Source organism: Acinonyx jubatus, chromosome X, assembly GCF_027475565.1.
Source record: "Acinonyx jubatus isolate Ajub_Pintada_27869175 chromosome X, VMU_Ajub_asm_v1.0, whole genome shotgun sequence".
Lineage (NCBI taxonomy): Eukaryota > Metazoa > Chordata > Mammalia > Carnivora > Felidae > Acinonyx > Acinonyx jubatus.
This window is the reverse complement of record NC_069389.1, coordinates 35424618-35444544: the sequence shown is the minus strand read 5'-3', so window position 1 is coordinate 35444544 and position 19927 is coordinate 35424618.

The window sequence follows — 19927 nt, the reverse complement described above, 5'->3', positions numbered from 1 at the left end:
TAGGGTCCCACTATGACCAGGAACTGTGTTCCAAACCCCTCAAGTCAAGACCGTTGTGAGGGCAGAGGTGACACGAGGACGGGGAAAACCGGGGGAAGGGAAGCCCGGACGGATCTGGCGCACCACGCCGGAGAAGGAGCTGGGAGACCAGGACTGGCAGAGTGTGTGGTCAGGACAGGGTTAATCGCGCAAGCCGCATCTGCGTCCCTCAGAGTTTGACTCGGGCCGCTTGTTTTTGTTCCATTGTGAACCGTGGCCCCGCCGGCGAGTGCCCGGATGATGACGTCACCAGCCTCCCCCTTTTTCCGGGATTGTGGGGGGAGGGGTAGCGGAAAGACTAGATCTGGAGACCACGCGCTGGGCGGTCGCACCCGCGATGCGTGGGGGTCCCGGGGGGCGCAGCTGACCCGCGTCACTTGGCTCGTGAGCCAGCCAGACCCACTGGGCGGGTTCCTTGGGGGTGGCAGCGGTGCAAGGTCTCCAAGGCCTGGCCACCTGCTCCGCCCCGATAGTGGGAAGGTGTGGCTATCTCCTGCGGAGTGGGGGGGGGGGGGGGAGAATAAGAGGAGGAGGGCCTTCTCCCCACTCTATGAAACAGGTGCTCTGAGGAAACTCGTTCACATGATCCTGCAGCATCAGTAGCTGAAAGCACTTGGGCTCCCTCACAGCCTATGACCGACCACCCTTTAGCCTAAGAGCCCTTAGAACAGCAAAGAAAAAATGATTAAGTGCCACGGAAGGCACAGCGACTAAGCAGTACTAAATGTAGCAAGATTATTCTCTTGCCCAATCATCACCACAATTCAGAGTTAAAACCCGGAAGGGGTTTAAGAACCCATGACCCACTATGTAGGTCATGGACGACTTTCTACATGTTTATATTCCAAAGTGAAGGTTATCAGTCTAATCTCAAATAAATGGGATGCTTGCAACAATTCTATACAGTCCACCTTGGATGCCCAAATGAAGAGAAAAGAAATGTGGTTCCTAATCTACCACAGATTTCCTTTTGACTTAAAAATGCTTCTGGGCACTAAATGCAAAATTGTACCAAAACAAGATTATTATATTTTGCATGAAACAGATTTAGTTATGCTATAATTATGTCAATTTGTAATAGAGTTGTTAAAATGGAATCGGACTAATTTGGGATGACAGCACACTACTAGGGTCTTAAATTTTAAAATCCTTTATACCCTACTAGACTATGTTTTCACCACAAAAATTATCTAATGAGATGTCCAAAAAATAATTCATAGCCCTAATAATTCATAGCACATTTTACACTGTAGGTTTGCTACATACACGATTTTACTTAATCCTTATAAACTCTCTGGGGTAGTCCAAACATATACTGCTATCACTAACTTTAGATAAAGAAACAAAGGATAAGCAATTTGCCCAGGATCACCAGTCAGGATTGGAAAGTGCTTTTAACCCTATCAAAACTGCACCTTTAAAAAAAATCCACTTTCACCAATTCTATTCAACATTGTACTTGTGGTTTGAAACCACAGCAAAAAAAAAGAACTAGAAGACACCTAGGTAAGAAAGGAGCAGTTAAACCATCTCTATCCTCTATTTGCAGATGACATGATCTTATATATAGAAACTCCTGGGAAATCCACTAGAAAAAACTGTTAGAGCTAATAAATGAGTTTAGCAAAGTTGCAGGATAGAAGATCAATAAAAAGCCAATTGTATTTTTATATACTAGCAATAATCTAAAAACGAAATTAAGGGGCTCCTGAGTGGCTCAGTCAGTTAAGTGTCTGTTTTCAGCTCAGGTCGTGATCTCAGTTCGTGGGTTCAAGCCCCGCGTGGGGATCTGTGCTGACAGCTCAGAACCTGGAGCCTGCTTCGGATTCTGTGTCTCCCTCTGTCTCTGCCCCTCCCCAACTCACCACTGGGTCTCTCTCTCTCAAAAATAAACATTAAAATATTTTTAAATAATAAAAAATAAAATTAAGGAAAAATTCCATTACATCATTACATCAAAAAGAGTAAAATACTAATGAATGAATTTAACAAAGTGCAAGACTTGTACAATGAAAACTACAAATCATTAAAAGAAATTAAAGATGACCAAAATAAATGGAAAAACAGCCCACGTTCAAGGGTTAGAACACTTAATTTTGTTAAGATAGCAATACCCCCAAGTTGATCTTCAGAGCCAACCCAATCCCTATCAAAATCCCAGCAGACGTCTTTGCAATAAGCCATGAAAAGATGTTCAACATCACTAGTCTAGAGGGAAATGCAAATCAAAACCACAATGAGATACCACTTCAAACCCACTAGGATGGCTTTAATAAAAAAAAGTGGAAAATAAGAAGTGTTGGCAAGGATGTGAAGAAATTGGAACACTTGTGCACTGCTGGTGGGAATGAAAAATGGGGCAGCTGCTGTACAGAACAGTGTTTGGCTGTTCCCCAAAACCTGAACATAAAATCACCATATGAACCAGCAATTCCACTCCTAAGCATATACCCACAAGAACTGAAAGCAGGGACTCAGACACATTTTCATCCTTGTTCATGGCTGCACTATTCACAACAGCCAAAATGTAGAAACAATCCAAACGTCCACCAATAGATGAGTGAAAAAAATAAGCTGTGGTATATACAATGAAATACTATTCAGACTTTAAAAGGAATGAAATTCCAATACATGCTACAACATGAATGGACCTTGAAAACATGCTAAGTGAAAGCAGCTAGACCAAAAGGTCACATATTGTAGGATTCCACTTAATAAGGCACCTATAACAGAAAAATTCATAGACTGCAAGCAGAGCAGAGGTTACCAGGGGCTGGAGGAGGAGGGAAGGGAAACTGTTTAATGTAAGGTGTGTTTCTGTTTGGGATGATGAAAAAGTCTGGAAGTGAAAGCTGTTGATGGCTGTACAATGTTGTGAATCTACTCAAAGCCAATAAAACGTACACTTAAAAACGGTTAAAATGGGGGTGCCTGGATGGCTCAGTCGCTTAAGACTTTGGCTGAGGTCATGATCTTGTAGTTCATGAGTTCGAGCCCCACATCAGGCTCTTTGCTGTCAGTGTGGAGCCTGCTTCAGGCTTTCTGTCTCCCTCTCTCTGCCCCTCCTGTGCTCTCTTTCAAAAATAAACATTAACAAAATTTTTTTAAAATGGTTAAAATGATTTATGTTATATATATATATTTTACCACAATCTTTCAAAAGTGGGAAAAAATTCAATTTCATATGGTTTAGCCTATAAATTACACTCCCACCAGCTGTTCTAGGGGGACTTAGTCTATCAAGTCTATCAACTCACCAGCAACTCACTCTTTCCTATGCTCTGTGAAGCTACCATGTGCACCTTGGCTCCCAGGAGGTGTGTGGCATGCAGGACTGCCCACTTTTGACACCTCTGACATCCACTCAGTTAATGGGATAGGCAATGAACAATTCCAAGTTAAAAGAATAGGTTCAATGCCAAAGTGCAAGCTCCTTAATGTCCATATAGTCCAGGCATTTTCTTATTTCCTTTGTTTTGTTTTTAATATTTTTTTTTTAAATTTTATTTTAGAGAGAGAGCATGAGCAGGGGAGGGGGCGGTGGGGGGAGAAGGAGAGAGAGAGAGAGAGAGAGAAGATTCCAAGCAGGCTCCATGCTCACTCAACGCAGAGCCCCACCCGGGGCTCAATCCCACAACCCTGGGATCATGACCTGAAGATCATAACCTGAACCGAAACCCAAAAGCAGGGTTCGACCAACTGAGTTACCCAGGCACCCCTAGTTTCTCTTTTCTAACACCTGCCCTTTACCTTTAAAACTGTAATTTTTTACTTCCTGGTTCTGTCTTGGTAGGGCAAAGCCTTATTATATTACATTTCCTCATAAAATTTCCCATTGCACTCTTATTTGTCCAACCAGAAATGCTTAATAAGTATACTCATTGTTTACTAGGACACTTATCTTCAGGAACAGACACAACATGAAATAAGTCAGACAAAGACAAATATCATAGGATCTCACTTATATGTGGAATCTAAAATCCAAAACAAACAAAACAGAAACAGACCCATGAATGTAGAGGACAAACTGGTGATTGCCACAGGAGAGGGGGCTGAGGGTAGGCAAAAAGGGGGGCAGGGGAGTGAAAGGAACTGGCTTCCAGTTATGGAATGAAAAAATTACAGGGATGAAAGGTACAGCACAGGGAATATAGTCAAGGTACAGTAACAGTGTTGTACACTGATAGATTGTATCTACATTTGTGATGAGCATAGCAAAATGTAGAGTTGTGGAACACCATGTTATACACCTGAAACTAATATAACATTATGTGTCAACAACACTTCAATTAAAAAGAAAAAAAAGAACAGAACTTCCTAGGTAAGTGCTTGATACTATTTAATACTTTCAGGGCTACAAATTCCAAAATTCTATAGATAAGGGAGTCGAAGTCAGACGCCCAACCGACTGAGCCACCTAGGCGCCCCAAAATAAATAAACATTAAAAAAAAATAAAAGTGGGGCACCTGGGTGGCTCAGTTGGTTAAGCGACCGACTCCTGGTTACAGCTCAGGTCATGATTTCATGGTTCATGAGTTTCAGCCCTACATCTGGCTGGCTCCATGATGCCCGTGATTCTCTCCCTCTCTCTGCCCCTCCCCTGCTTGTCAGCATGCACTCTCCCCCCACCCTCCCCGCCCCGAATAAATAAACTTAAAAAAAAAAAAAAAGTGAACCTACAAAGTCAACCTGGTTTTCTCAACCATTTTTACAACCAAAATTGCACTGCAGTCACCCAGACCACCCATTTGGTCATTCAAACACCAACCCAAATTCTTACTACATTCTCTCTACCTGGTTGCAGCCTGGTGAAACTTCAGCTCCATTTTGCTTTCTGCCTTAGCACACCCTCTCTATTTCCTCATGGCCAGCCTGGAAATTTTGTAAAAAAAAAAAAAAAAAAAAGGCAAATTTTCAACCAACTCTTCCTTACAGATTAAGGGCTCTGTCCTACAAGACTGCCCACCTCACCCCACTTCAGATGTCAAATGCAAAACCAGGATGTCACCTATGCTTCCGTCCACATGGCCTATAAATCAAAGGTTCCCGTGACACCCTCGTTAGGTTCCATTAATTGGCAAGAGCAATTCACAGAACTTGGAGAAACATTTTACTTACTAGATTACTGACCTACTATATAAAAGGACATAACTCAAGAACAGCCAGATAGAAAAGATGCATAGGGACAGGACAGGTGGGTAAGAGGCATGGAGAGTCCATGCCCTATCCAAGCGTGCCATCCTCCCATATCTCCATTCATTCACCAGCCTGGAAGCTCTCTGAACCCTCTCACTTTCGGGTTTTTATGGAGGCTTTATTACACAGGCAAGGTTGATTAACTTATTGACCATTGGTGATCTATTCAATCTCCAGTCCCTCTCTGTTCCCTGAAGATTGGAGCCCCCATCTTTAGGTGCTTTCCAGAAGTCACCTCATTTAACATGAACCCAGTTGTGGTGGAGAGGCGCTTGTTATGAATAACAAGACACCCATTTCACCTTTATGGCTCTGAAGCCATAAAGTTTCAGGAACTGAGGACAAAAGGCCAAATATTAGGACAAAAGATGTTCCCACTGCTCTTACTGCTCAGGAAATTCCAAGGATTTTGGGAGCTAGGAGCCAGGAACCTTGGAGAAAGACCAAAGATATGAGAAATATATTTTGGTCATCTGAATGACCAAATATATATTTCTTATAAATCACAATACCGCAGGCTCATAAATATCCTCATTTGCTACTACTTCATATACTTCAACATAATTAATTTGGAACTTACTAAATTAGAACATGGTATTCAGACAGAAACAGTCTAGAATTCTATGCTTGCCCTATCATTCATTAGATTTTTTTAAAAGGCATTAATCAAATCAATAGTATAAACAAAATTGTAAGAATCATTTACAATCTTGTCTCTCAGTACAGTTCTTTTGAAATTTTAGAAAAATCTGTTAAAATACTAAACTCCTGGGGGGCATCTGGGTGGCTAAGTCGGTTAAGCATCTGACTCTCAGTTTCGGCTTAGGTCATCATCTCAGTTTCATGGATTTGAGCCCTGAGTTTGGCTCTGCGCTTATAGTGTGGAGCCTGGCTGGGATCCTCTTTCTGTCTCTCTCTCTCTCTGCCCCTCCCCTCCCCACGCTGTCCCTGTCTCTCTCAAAATAAATAAGCAAACTTAGAAAAAAAAAACACTAAACTCCTGGGGGCACCTGGGTGGCTCAGTTGGTTGAGCATCCAACTCGGTTTCTGCTTGGGTCATGATCTCACAGTTTCATGAGTTAGAGTCCCTCTCTCTGTCTCTCCCTCAAAACAACAACAACAACAACAAACAACTAAACTCCTAAATCATTCTTAGCAATTAACACAGCTTCTCTAAGGCATCTGAGAAAAGCATAAGAATGACTTGAGGGCTTGGTTTCACACAGAGCTTTCAATAATCAGTAGGTGCCCCCACCAGGGTGACCAGGGAAGAATTCATTTGCTAGGAATATATAACATACAGCTGGCCTTTGAACAACATAGGGTTAGGGGCACCGACCCCCCCCACAAGCAGTCAAAAATCCACATAAAACTTGACTCCCCAAAGACTTAACTACCGTTAGCCTACTGTTGACCAGAAGCCTTACTGATAACATAAACAATTAACACATAATATGTATGTGCATCTTATATTGGATTCTTACAGTCACATAAGCCAGAGAAAAGAAAATGTTACTTTAAACAAATCAAAAAAAGAGAAAATACATTTACGGTACTGTACTGTATTTATCAAAAATAACCCACATATAAGTGGATCTGCACAGTTCAAACCTCTATTGTTCAACTGTCAATTGTACATATTCTAATACATATAATCACGTTCTACATAGAAGATGCAATAAAGTGCTATTTCTCTAAATACACTCTGCAATTCAAATTTTTCACAAATACAAAGAGGCTTTCTTTCAACCAAATTTGGTGAGGTTTCTGGTTTTTTGCTTTCGTTTACATTTGTCGTCTAAGCATTGCATTTTTGACTGCTAGAAACAGCTATTCTTTCTTGGCTCTTCTGTACATGTTTTGCCTCTTTCTTTTAGATAAAATTTATTTTTTTTAGAAAGCATGCAAATGACGATTTGTCAAATAGCATCAATTCTTTCCCTTCTTTTTATTTTTGGACCCATTTCAGGACTTCTTCTTTTTGGGTTGATCTAGGTAATAGAGAGGACATCAGTGCTCTGCTCTTGGGTTTGCAAACTCAAGTAGCCATTTGCAGAAAGTGCTATTTGTGGCTGTATCGCTCACTCAATTTGCTCAAAGACTGGAAAAAAGCTACATTGCAAATCACCCACTCTTTTCTGCTTTATCAAGTCCTTCAACAAATAAGGGACTGTATATCAAATTACTGATTTATAATAGCTTTTTTCTTAATGTTTATTTTTTTGGGGGGCGGGGGAGAGAGCAAGCAGGTGAGGGAGAGTGAGAGAGACACAGAATCCAAAGCTGGCTCAGGGTCTGAGCTGTCAGCAAAGAGCCTGATGCCGGGGCTCAAACTCACAAACTACGAGATCATGACCTGAACCGAAGTCAGATGCTTAACCGACCGAGGCACCCAGGAGCTCCTGTAATAGCTTTTAAATGTGTGCTAGGAATGCGAGTGTAACAGGTGATATAACCAACCTGGTCCAAGCCTAACCTGGACACCAAATATTTAAACAAAATAAAAGTTGCATGTGTGTCACAAATAAACATTACTGTATATGTAATATAAAATTACAAAATGTCTGGCAAATGGGAGAAATTTCCCTTACTTCCATCACCAAAACTAATAACCACTATCATTTTTGTGTATTATCTTCCAGATTTTTTCATATGAATACTCCTCTAAAAAACTATAGAAATAATGTAACCAAATTAAGAAAGTTTGGAAAATTGAAAAACAAAAACAACCTCTATAATGCTAAAATGTGATTGCTATAATTTTGGTGTATTTTCTGCTAATCTTCTGAAATTACATTTCCTTTACTTATTTTTAAGATAGTAGGTATAGGTATCTATCCTTTTTTATTTATTTTTTTTAATTTTTTTAACGTTTTTATTTATTTTTGAGACAGAGAGAGACAGAGCATGAACGGGGGAGGGTCAGAGAGAGAGGGAGACACAGAATCTGAAACAGGCTCCAGGCTCTGAGCCGTCAGCACAGAGCCCGACGCGGGGCTCGAACTCACAAACCATGAGATCATGACCTGAGCCGAAGTTGGACGCTTAACCGACTGAGCCACCCAGGCGCCCCTATCCTTTTTTAAAACAAACATTTATTCCCTTCAAAGAACATTCAGCGAAGAACATTCATTCATGCTATTTATTTTCTGTACCTTGCATTTTGTCACTTAAAATATCTTGCAAATCTTTCCATATCAGGACATGCAGAGCTGACCTTTTTGATTACATAGTATTCCGTTGGGTGTATGCATGAGAATTTAAATAACCAGTCCTTTACTGATGTATGATACACATTTGGCATGTTTTTAATCATTTGCTGTTATAAGAAAATGCTGACTTCCAGTTTCTGGCCCAACATGTAAGAAGCTTGGAAGTCATTACCGGCATCCTTACCAGAAAGGCTGAACAGATGAAAATCAACAGCTCTTCTTAGATCCATCAGAAATTTAAGGTCACAGAGCTGTGGACTCCCAAAATCGAGAGACAGGCAAATACAGATAACTAACAGTTTACTACAGCAGAAGCCTTAGAACCGAAGCCTAAAGCTGGAAACCAGTACCAGGCTAAGAAAATTTAAACTATAATGATCAATCACTGGAGGCTCAGTGTGGACAAGCTAGAGTTCAAGACACCAGGAGTGTGTGTGTGTGTGTGTGTGTGTGTGTGTGTGTGTGTAAGAGAGAGAGAGAGAGAGAGAGAGAGAGAGAGAGAGAGAGAGAGTTGGGGGAAGGTCCAGTCCGATTATGGGGAAGGAACTCTATAATTCGACCTCTAGGAGCTCTACCATATTTTCAAGAGAAATACCCCTCCTGCCTGTCAGTAGGGGGAAAGGGAAAGTAAGCCTAAGGGGGTGAGGGGGTCTCTCTAACTCCAGCCCCAGCCCCCTCTAGCCTTTGTGTTTCACCTCAATTGGAGGGAAAGGAAAGAAATGAGAAGCACTCATAAAGGGCACAGCTCAGGGGCCCAGGCTCACTGAAGACTGAGACCTAATCATAGGGCTATAGAATGCCCCCCACTTATTACCACATCACTAAAGGTCCATTTACCACAGTTCCTTTTCCCCAGTATATGATCTCCAACATTCAACCAAAAATTACAAGGCATACCAAAGACACACACACACACACACACACACACACACAAAAGCCACAGTATGAGGAGACAGAGCAAGCATCAGAACCAAACTCAGATTTGGATGAGATGTGAGAATTATGAAACCAGGAATTTTGTAAGTCTAGGATTACCATGCTAAGAGCTCTAGTGGGAAAAGTAGACAACATGTAAGAACAGATAAGTAATGTAAGCATAGAGTTGGAAACTCTTAAGAAAGAATCAAAAGGAAATGCTAGAAAACAGAGACACTGTAACAGCAATGAAGAATGGTTCTGAGGGGTGCCTGGGTGGCTCAGTCTGTCAAGGGTCCAGCTCTTGATTTTGGCTCAGGTCATGATCTCGCGGTCCTGGGACAGAGCCCTGCAACAGAGCCAACAGTGCGGAGCCTGCTTGGGATTCTCTCTCTCCCGCTCTCTCTGCCCTCCCCCACTTTCTCTCTCTCAAAATAAATAAACATTAAAAAAAAAAGAAGGGGTGCCTGGGTGGCTTAGTAAGTTAAGCATCCGACTTCAGCTCAGGTGATGATCTTGCAGTTTGTGAGTTCCAGCCCCGTGCCCCGTGTCAGCTATGCTGACAGCTCAGAGCCTGAAAGCTGCTTCGGATTCTGTGTCTCCCTCTGTCTCTACCACCACCACCCCCCCCCCCGCCCCCGCCGCAGCTCATGCTTTCTCTCTCTCTCAAAAACAAATAAACATTTTAAAAAATTAACAAAAAAAGAATGCCTTTGATGGGCTCATTGATAGATCAGACATGGCCAAAGAATGCGTGAGCCTGAATATGTTAACATAAACTTCCAAAACTGAAATGCAAAGAGAAAAAATTAAATAAAAAGAATGGAATACCCAAGAACTGTGAGGCAATTGCAAAAGGTGTTACATACACATAATGGGAATAACAGAAGGAAAAAAAAAAAAGAGAAAGAAAGGAACAGAAGGAATATTTAAAGTAATAATGGCTGAGAATTTTTTTTTCTTAAATATTTATTTTTGAGACAAAGAGCGTGAGCAGGGTCGGAGCAGAGAGAGAGACACAGAATCTGAAGCAGGCTCCAGACTCTGAGCTGTCAGCACAGAGCCTGATGCAGGGTTGGAACCATGAACTGTGAGATCGTGACCTGACCCAAAGTCTGACGCTAACCAACAGAGCCATCCAGTCGTCCCAGGCTGAGAACTTTCTAATGTTAATGGCACCAAACCACAGATCCAGGAAGCTCAGAGAATACCAAGCATGATAAATGCCAATTGAATGTGTACCTAGACATACCCTCCTCAAATTATAGAAAATCAAAGACAAAGATAAAATCTTAAAAGCCAGAGGGAAAAACACCCTACTTAACAGAGGAGCAAAAAAAAAATAATAATTACTTTGGAGTTTAATTCAGAAACCAAGCAAACGAGAAGAGACAAGAGTGGAGTGAAATATTTAAAGTGCTGAAAGAAAAAACCACCAACGCAGAATTCTATATCCAGCCAATTATCCTTCTAAAGTGCAGGGGAAATAAATACACTCTCAGACAAACAAAAATTGAGGGGACTTGTTGAGAGCAGACCTGTTAAAAGTGCATCAGAAAAAAAGAATATATAGGTGAGAAACTTGGACCAATACAAAGAAAGGAAGAACATTAGATAAGAAATAAATGAAGGTAAAATAAAACATTTTTATGCTTAATGGATCTAACAGATAACAGTTTGTTCAAAATAATAATCGTGACAATGTTAGCAATAATAATAGCAATCACAACATTTAATAAGCTTACAGATAAGTGATATAAACAACAGCAATGTTATAAGGAATATAAGGGAGGAATTGGGAATATTCTAAGGTACTTGCAACTATCATTAAGTGATACAGTGTTACTTGAAAGTGGATATGGACTAGTTTCAAATGTATATTGCACCCTCTAGGGCCACCATTTAAAAAAGGAGTATAATTGGTATGCTGAGAGGAAAGAAAACAGAATCATACAAAATGTCCTGTTAATGGCACAAAAACAGACACTCAGATCAATGGAACAGAATAGAGAACCCAGAAATGGACCCACAAACATATGGCCAACTAATCTTTGGCAAAGCAGGAAAGAATATCCAATGGAATAAAGACAGTCTCTTCAGCAAGTGGTGCTGGGAAAACTGGACAGCGACATGCAGAATGAACCTGGACCACTTTCTTACACCAGACACAAAAATAAACTCAAAATGGATGAAAGACCTAAATGTTAAGACAGGAAGCCATCAAAATCCTAGAGGAGAAAGCAGACAAAAACCTCTTTGATCTTGGCCACAGCAACTTCTTACTCAACACGTCTCTGGAGGTAAGGGAAACAAAAGCAAAAAGGAACTATTGGGACCTCATCAAAATAAAAAGCTTCTGCACAGCAAAGGAAACAATCAGCAAAACTAAAAGGTAACTGACAGAATGGGAGAAGATTATTTGCAAACGACATTATCAGATAAAGGGTTAGCATCCAAAATCTATAAAGAACTTATCAAACTCAACACCCAAAAAACAAATAATCCAGTGAAGAAATGGGCAAAAGACATGAATAGGCACTTCTCCAAAGACGACATCCAGATGGCCAACAGATGCATGAAAAAATGTTCAACATCACTCATCATCAGGGAAATACAAATCAAAACCCCATGAGATACCACCTCACACCTGTCAGAATGGCTAACATTAACAACTCAGGGAACAACAGATGTTGGCGAGGATGTGGAGAACGAGGATCTCTTTTGCACTGCTGGTGGGAATGCAAACTGGTGCAGCCAGTGCAGCCACTCTGGAAAACAGTATAGAGGTTCCTCAAAAAATTAAAAATAGAACTACCCTATGACCCAGCAATCGCACTACTAGGTATTTATCCAAGGGATACAGGGATGCTGTTTCGAAGGGGGCACATGTACCCCAATGTTTATAGCAGCACTATCAACAAGTATGGAAAGAGCCCAAATGTCCATTGACGGATGAATGGATAAAGAAGATGTGGCATATATATATAGAGAGAGAATTACTCGGCATGATGAAATAAGTCAGACAGAAAAAGAGAAAGACCATATGATCTCATTTACATGTGGAATCTTAAAAAAAAAAAAAAAAAACAACCCATAGATACAGAGAATAGATTGGTGACTGTCAGAGATAGGGGGGTGGGTGCCTGGGAAAAATGGGTGAAGGGGGTCAAAAGGTATAAACTTCCAGTTAAAAAATAAATAAGGCATAGGGACATAGTTTACAGCATGGAGATTACAATTAATAATACTGTATTAGAGGGGCACCTGGCTGGCTCAGTCGGTTGAGTGTCAGACTCTTGATTTTAGCTCAGGTCATGATGTCAGCATTTTGGAATCAAGCCCTTTGTGGGCTCCACTCTGAGCGTGAAACCTGCTTAAGATTCTCTTTCTCTCCCTCTGCCCTTCTCCCCCTGTCATGCTCTAAAATAATAATAATAATAATAATAACAACAATAATAATAATAATATTGTATTGGATATTTGAAGAGAGTTAAAGTAAATCTTAAAAATTTTTTTAAAAATTCAGTTTGTATGGTGATGTACGTTAGCTGGATTAGCTGGTGATCATGTCACAATATACGCAAATAGTGATTCATGTTGCACACCTGAGACTAATACAATGTTATAGGTCAATTATACCTCATCTAAAAGAAAAGAAAATGCAGAAAAATAGAAGACAAAAAACAAAACACAAAGAATGAGGACAGTGAATGGAAAACAGGAACAAATATGACAAATATTAACCCAACTGTATCAGTAAGCATCAATGGTTTAAATGTATCAAATGAAAGAAACTGTCAGAGCGCACAAAAACAAAAAACACCAAACTACTTGTTGTCTATAGGAAACCCACTTTAAATATAAAAACACAGATAAATTAAAAGTAAAGGGACAGAAAAAGATGTACTATGCTGACACTAATTGAAAGAAAGCGGGGGTAACTATATTAATTTCAGACAAAAATATCTCTATGAATATCGTTGTACACATAACTTTTTTTTTCTCATTTATAAGACAGATGATCTTTTTCTCTAAACTTTTCTGTTTTGGTTTTCTTTTTACTGAGGTGTAAAATACACACCATAATGTGGGTAAAATCCATGAAACAGTACAGCTTGATGATTTTTTGTTTTGCTTGAAACGTTTTTTTTTTTTTTAAATGTTTTTAATCGTTTTTATCATTTGAGAGAGAGCACAAATGGGGGAGAGGGACAGACGGGGGAAGGAGAGGGGGAGGGAGAGAATGAATATCAAGCAGGCTCTACACTCAGTATGTCAGTGTGGAGCCCGACCAGGGGCTCGATCACACAACCCTGGGATCATGACCTGAGCCCAAATCAAGGGTTGGATGCTCAACCGAGTAAGCCGCCTAGGTGCCCCTGTTCTTTTGTTTTTTCGTTAATAAAAACTTACTTAAATTCCAGTTAGGTAACATACAGTGTTAGTTTCAGGTATACAATATAGTGATGTAACATGTCCATACAACACAAGGTGCTGATCACAAGTGCACTCCTTGATCCTCACCATGTATTTCACCCATCCACTCACCCACCTCCCCTCTGGTAAACAGTTTGTTCTTTACAGTTAAGAGTCTGTTTCTTGGTTTGCTCTCTATTTTTTTCTCTTTGCTTGTTTGTTTTGTTTCTTAAATTCCACATATGAGTGAAATCATATTGTTATCTTTCTCTGATTTCGCTTAGCATTAATACTCTCTACCTCCATCCATGTCGTTGCAAATGGCAAGATTTCACGCTTGATGAATTTTTACATACACACATACAATTTCCACAGTTGTAACAATGTTAATTTTGTTAATGTTAATAATTTAGCAGTTACCATGTGTTAAGCACTGTTCTAAGAACTTCACATGTACTAATTCCTTTAATCCTCATAACAAACCTATAAATTAGGTACTATTATCATCCATTTTAGAGATGAGGAAACTAGGGCACAGATTTTTTTATTCTCAAATTAGTTAACATACAGTGTAGTCTTGGCTTCAGGAGTAGAACCCAGTGATTGATCTCTTACACACGACACCCAGGGGGCAGAAACAGATTAAGCATTTGGCCAAGGGCGTATGGTTTGTAATGTCAGAGCCAGAATTCAGACCCATGCAGTCATGCTCCAGTATCTGAGTTCTTAACGTTCCTATAACAACATGTAAAGATAATCAGGGAAGCAGCTTAACACAGTGTCTGATGCACACTATTAAGTGCTTGATATCATCATCTTTACTATTATTAGTTTCATTGAATCTGGGGTGCCATCAATTATAAGACACATCATTATTCAAAAAAAAAATTTTAACGTTATTTTTGAGAGAGAGAGAGAGAGAGAGAGACAGAGAGAGACAGAGCATGAGCAGGGGAGGGGCAGAGAGAGAGGAGACACAGAATCTGAAGCAGGCTCCAGGCTCTGAGCTGTCAGCACAGAGCCCGATGTGGGGCTCAAATACACGAGCCGAGAGATCATGACCTGACCCGAAGTCGTACACTCAACCGACTGAGCCACCCAGGTGCCCTGACACATCACTATTTAAAATGCTACTAACAAAGAAAACACTGTCAATCATAATTGAAGGCTGTATTTAGTGTTGTAAGATGCATTCCAATTTGAAAGATCTTTAGATGTAAAAAAAAAAAAAAATGTACTTTGTAGAATGAATGAAATTCAGTATTACTATATATAGCTTTGCAGTTATGTTGTTTAATAGCTTTAAATACCATGCATGTACTGAGGGGGCCCACATTATATATTCAGTCGCAATCACTCCTTTGAAGTGGAAACCTGCATCTCCAACTGCTAATTTAATGTCTCCACGTGGATGCTCACAGAGACCTCAAAACTCACATGCCTAAAACTGAGTTCTCGATAGCCTTTACCATCTTGGCATACAGCAACTCTATTCTTCTAATTTTTCAGGCCAAAACCCTTGATGTCAACAAATTCTGGGGTCCCTACCTTCTACAGAAATCCAGAATTCAGCCACTGCTCACCACCTGCACTACCAAAACACTATTCCACAACACACTGTGGCAGAGACTCTTAGCCACTCACCTAATCCATGGTCTCCTCTTCTTCCTGGACAGACATTTCCCAGCCTCCCTTGCAGTTAGGTGTGGCCACATGGAATGGGAGAATAGTTTCCATGTACCAGTTTCAGCCTACGTGAACCTACCAAGCATACTCCTGTGTGCTTTTCTCCACTTGAAGCTTGCTGTAACAGAGATGGCTCTGAACCTTAACCCTAAGGTTGACCTTGGTAGCCATGTGTTGAAGATACCAAAGCCTCTTGTCAGAATGAAAGCATGGAGGGCTGTCCCAATGACCTGTTCACCCACCAGGTATGACAGGATAAGCAATAAAGAAATTTTTGTTGTTTGAACCAGTGAACAACGAGAAAAATGATATTGGAGGCTAGAAAGATGGAGAATCCAAAAAAAAAAGCTAAAAAAAAAAAAAGAAAGATGGAGAGTCTTGTTAAATAGCAGATGTTATCTATAATAAAAGGAAGTCAGGCCAAGTGCCTTCTGAGCCTACAGCTTCAGGAAAGGACGATGGAAAGTGATGTTAGCGTGTGCTGACGGTTACTTGCTGTATTTAAGCAAGGCGTTACAAGAAAGACAAAAGCTCAGGCAAGAATTGGCTGGTTAAGGTGCAGAAATAAGAAATTTGGGGATGCGAGATTAGAAAAGCAGACTGCGCCTCTGTCTCCCAAATAAGAATACTGAAACAGGCTTTGTGTAATGAAAGTGTAAGGGAACAGCTCCATCGTGACAGAGTGATGACTCTGCACATCTCCATGTAGGCCACATAAACAAGGTGTCTGCAGTCTGACTCAACCCATGGGCAGAATCCTCTGTGATTCCTCCTGGAACAAGGGGAGATAAGAACAGGCAGCTGCTACATACAGTGTTGTTTTTCGTCCCTATCTTGTGGGAGACTGCCACAAGGCTGTTTCTTATCCATCTCCCTGGTCTGGGGGAGAGCAATGCTTTCTAGCTTCCCCACCTCCCTGCTAGGATCCAGCTGGCAGCTTCTGTGGCCTTCTATAAAACAGCTTGGCTCCACAGCAGAGTGGTTACCACTCTGGTGGTCTGTCATTTGGTTCTTCATGTTCAGTGTTACCCTGTGGGGCTAGGGACATGGGGAGATGACACCGTGCTGATCTGATCTTATGTTGTCTCTGTAAGTAATATACTATCTAAAAACTATTTGGCCTCATTACCTCGTACCAGCCTAACAGCTACAATCGGGTCAGCCACCCTGCCGTTGCTCAGGGACTGTGTCACCTCTTGACACAAAGACTTATAAGACTCCTTAGTTAAATAGGGGGACTTGGTGCGCCTGGGTGGCTCCACTGGGTAAGCGTCTGACTTCGGCTCAGGTCTTGATCTTGAGGGTTCACATTAGGCAGGGAGAGATAAGAGAACTTCAGGAAGGCACATTGCAGCTACAAGTAGGAGGCTGAAAAAGCGGGGGAGGGGAGGGATACTTGTATTCCAGACCTGGCCCAGGCTAGGTGCCATGCGTAGTCTCTCACAAACTTTCTCATAAGATCCCAATAAAAAGTCAGGGATAGAAATCGTCGGTGGCTACCCAGTTGGGACCCCTCTCACTCTTGAGAGCTTAGTACTTTCTGTCAAAAAACTCTATTGCTCCGCTCACTGTCCCCGGAGCCTGCTTGGGATCCTCTGCCCCCTTTCCCTCTGCCCCTCCCCTACTTGCGCGCATGCTCTCTCTCTCAAAAATAAACATTAAAAAAATAAAAATAAAAAAGTAGATTGAAAGTGGTGGGGTCCTTCTCATCTGGGCCTGCTGTTTGCGATGGCACCAAGGCAGCCACCGTTCATTTCAAAAGGGAGCAGCACAGAAATGAGGAGGCAAATACGCAAAGCAGACTTTACAACTATGTCCAGGAAAGAACTCTGGCAACATCCGAAGCGAACAGATCAGAGGACTACTAAGGTATTAAGGGAACTGAATCACCAAAGGAACCAAGACCCGGTCTGAAAAAGCTGTGAGGTTTAAAACAATGCTTGGGCGGGAAGCGACCTGGGAAAGCAGACGTAGTCCCCATCATTAACTCTCTAGGGTCAGTTCCTTCTTGCCCCCCTCACTCTCGGTACTGACCAGCCTCCTGACCATTCCCTGAACATGACAAGCACATTCCCACCTCAGATCTTTGGCCTTCGCTGGTTCCTTCCTGTCCCTGACAAACCTTTCTTTTCAGATATTTACACAGTGTTTCATTTTTAGGCATTTCATATATTCACAAGGTCCATCATGGATCCCCAGCCCAGGCTACACTAAGGAGGAACTGAAAGAAACTAGCTTTTTCTTCCTGCAGTTGCCACTCCACAGCAACCAGGTCCACCGTCGGTTGCGTAAAACAAAAGCCAGGCATAACCCAACTGCCTGGCGGCCTGGTCGTGCAAGGACCTCAAAGCCCCAGAAGACGTACCTGATTATTTCCAGGGCTTGCTAGGGGTTGTCACATGCACTCAGGAACAAGTCCAATCCAACAGACCCCATGACACACTACTACTCTCAGCTGGATACCACAGACATGGGGGCCACTCTGAAGCCCCCCTTGGGAGTATTGGTAGCTCCAGCTCAATTACACTACCGCCTTGGTAGCCCGAGGGCACCCTGAGGAGGGTGCAGAAGGCGCCTACTGGTTTGTGGAGTGGTTAGGGTGAACACCTCTCTCGCCCGTGTTATCTTCTGGTAAAGCTGCCCAGAGCAGTGCCAGATGGGAAATGTAGGATAAGGGCAGCTATAGTGAGTCCTCTAGTAAGACCACTGGCACCCTCCTAGTACTCTTGTCTTTCGGGTATTCTGAAACACAATTTCCAATGTGTGGGGTGGGGGGCAGGTTTCCCCACACTGATGAACAATTCTCAGAAGCCAACAGGGTGTCTGAGAATTCAACTCAATCCTGACTCTACCTACCTGGAAGGAGTATCGGATCCCACAGGTTAAGGATTCAGTCCTACAAGACTGCCCCCCTCCCACCCACCCACCCACCCACACCTCAGTTTAGAGGCCGGTTGCAAGCTCAGGTTGTTACCTGTCCTTCTGACCAACTGTCTCTAGATAGGAGTTCTTGGTAACTCATCTCAAACACCAGTTGCAAGTCTACGTTGTAACCTGTACTTCTGACTGGCTAGGTCCCAACAACCTACTCCTTGGGTTCAATTCATTTGCTAGAATGGCTCACAGGACCCAGAGAAACATTTTACTTACTAGATCATTGACTTATTATAAAAGGATATAATTCAGGAGCAGTCAGATGGAAGAGGGGAACAGAGAGGGGAGCTTCGATGCCCTCTCCAGGCCCGCCACTCTCCCCACATCTCTGGGTGCTCACCAACCCGGAAGCTCTCTGAACCTCGGACTTTTAGTTTAAATCAATGGCCAAAGGTGATTGATTCAACACCAGCCCCCAACCATCAGAGGTGGGACTGAAATTCCCACCCCTCCAATCACAAGGTCGGTTGCCCTGGCAACCAGCCCCCATCCATAGGTGCCGTCCAAGTCCAAGTCACCATTAACATAACAAAAGACACATTTAGGGCTCACTACAAGGAGGAGATTCCAAAAGGTTTAGGAGTTCTGTGCCAGAAGCGGGACCAAGACCACATATACTTATTATAAACCACAATATCACAGTCCACCCTGGTTTTCGAACACGGATCCCTAACAGCAAAACAATCATAAAAGTCAAAAGATACTGGCACATCACTAGAATCTCATCCAATCATTAATAACTACCTGTCCAGCATCATATCCTATTTTGAAAAGGTCTCCCAGGCAGAGGCCACTCAGGTTTGCAGGCTTCCATTCGATCCTGTCAGGTTCCCAAATGAAGAGTGGTCTTCACCCTCTCAGGCATCTGGTACACTCAAGCTAAGAAATAAGATCATCTCCTGCCCTGAGCCTCTTTGGAGATGTTAACGTAATATTGGACTCTCCCCCCACCCCCCATTACATAACCCATGTATTCATTCCCTTACCCTCAGCTACTATTTTTCCATCCCTCCATTTATACCCAAACATTCCCACCTTTAGAAGGGACATTGGGTTCGTTCACTGTGCTGGTGTAGACTGTACGCAACAAAACTAGTCTAGCAAGGCACTTCCCCTCAGTCCAGCTCTAGTCAGATAAGGTAAGGTTACACACGTGCAGAACTAGTGGGCTATCTTTGCCACCAGGCAATATAGCTGCATTCACTGTCAGCCCCAATTTCGCCCGAAGGGACGATGGCCATCCTGCCCCATCAGGCCCTTAGGAATCCTGACATAAAGGTTAAAAACACAGTTACGGTTTCTTGCTTAGAAATCCAGCCCTCGTGGTCCTGGGTCCTGTGACCACTGCATCAAGTCGGGGGGGGGGGAGGGGGGGGGTGGGAAGGTTGAGGTGATGTGGAAAAGCAAAGAATACTAGCACCTTCCACCCCTCCTCTTCTCCAGATCCAGCAGAGAAACAGAAGAATCTATCCAGTGGGGACATTCCTGCAGCCCCCCTCGTGCTGGTGTCGAGTGAGCACACACTCGT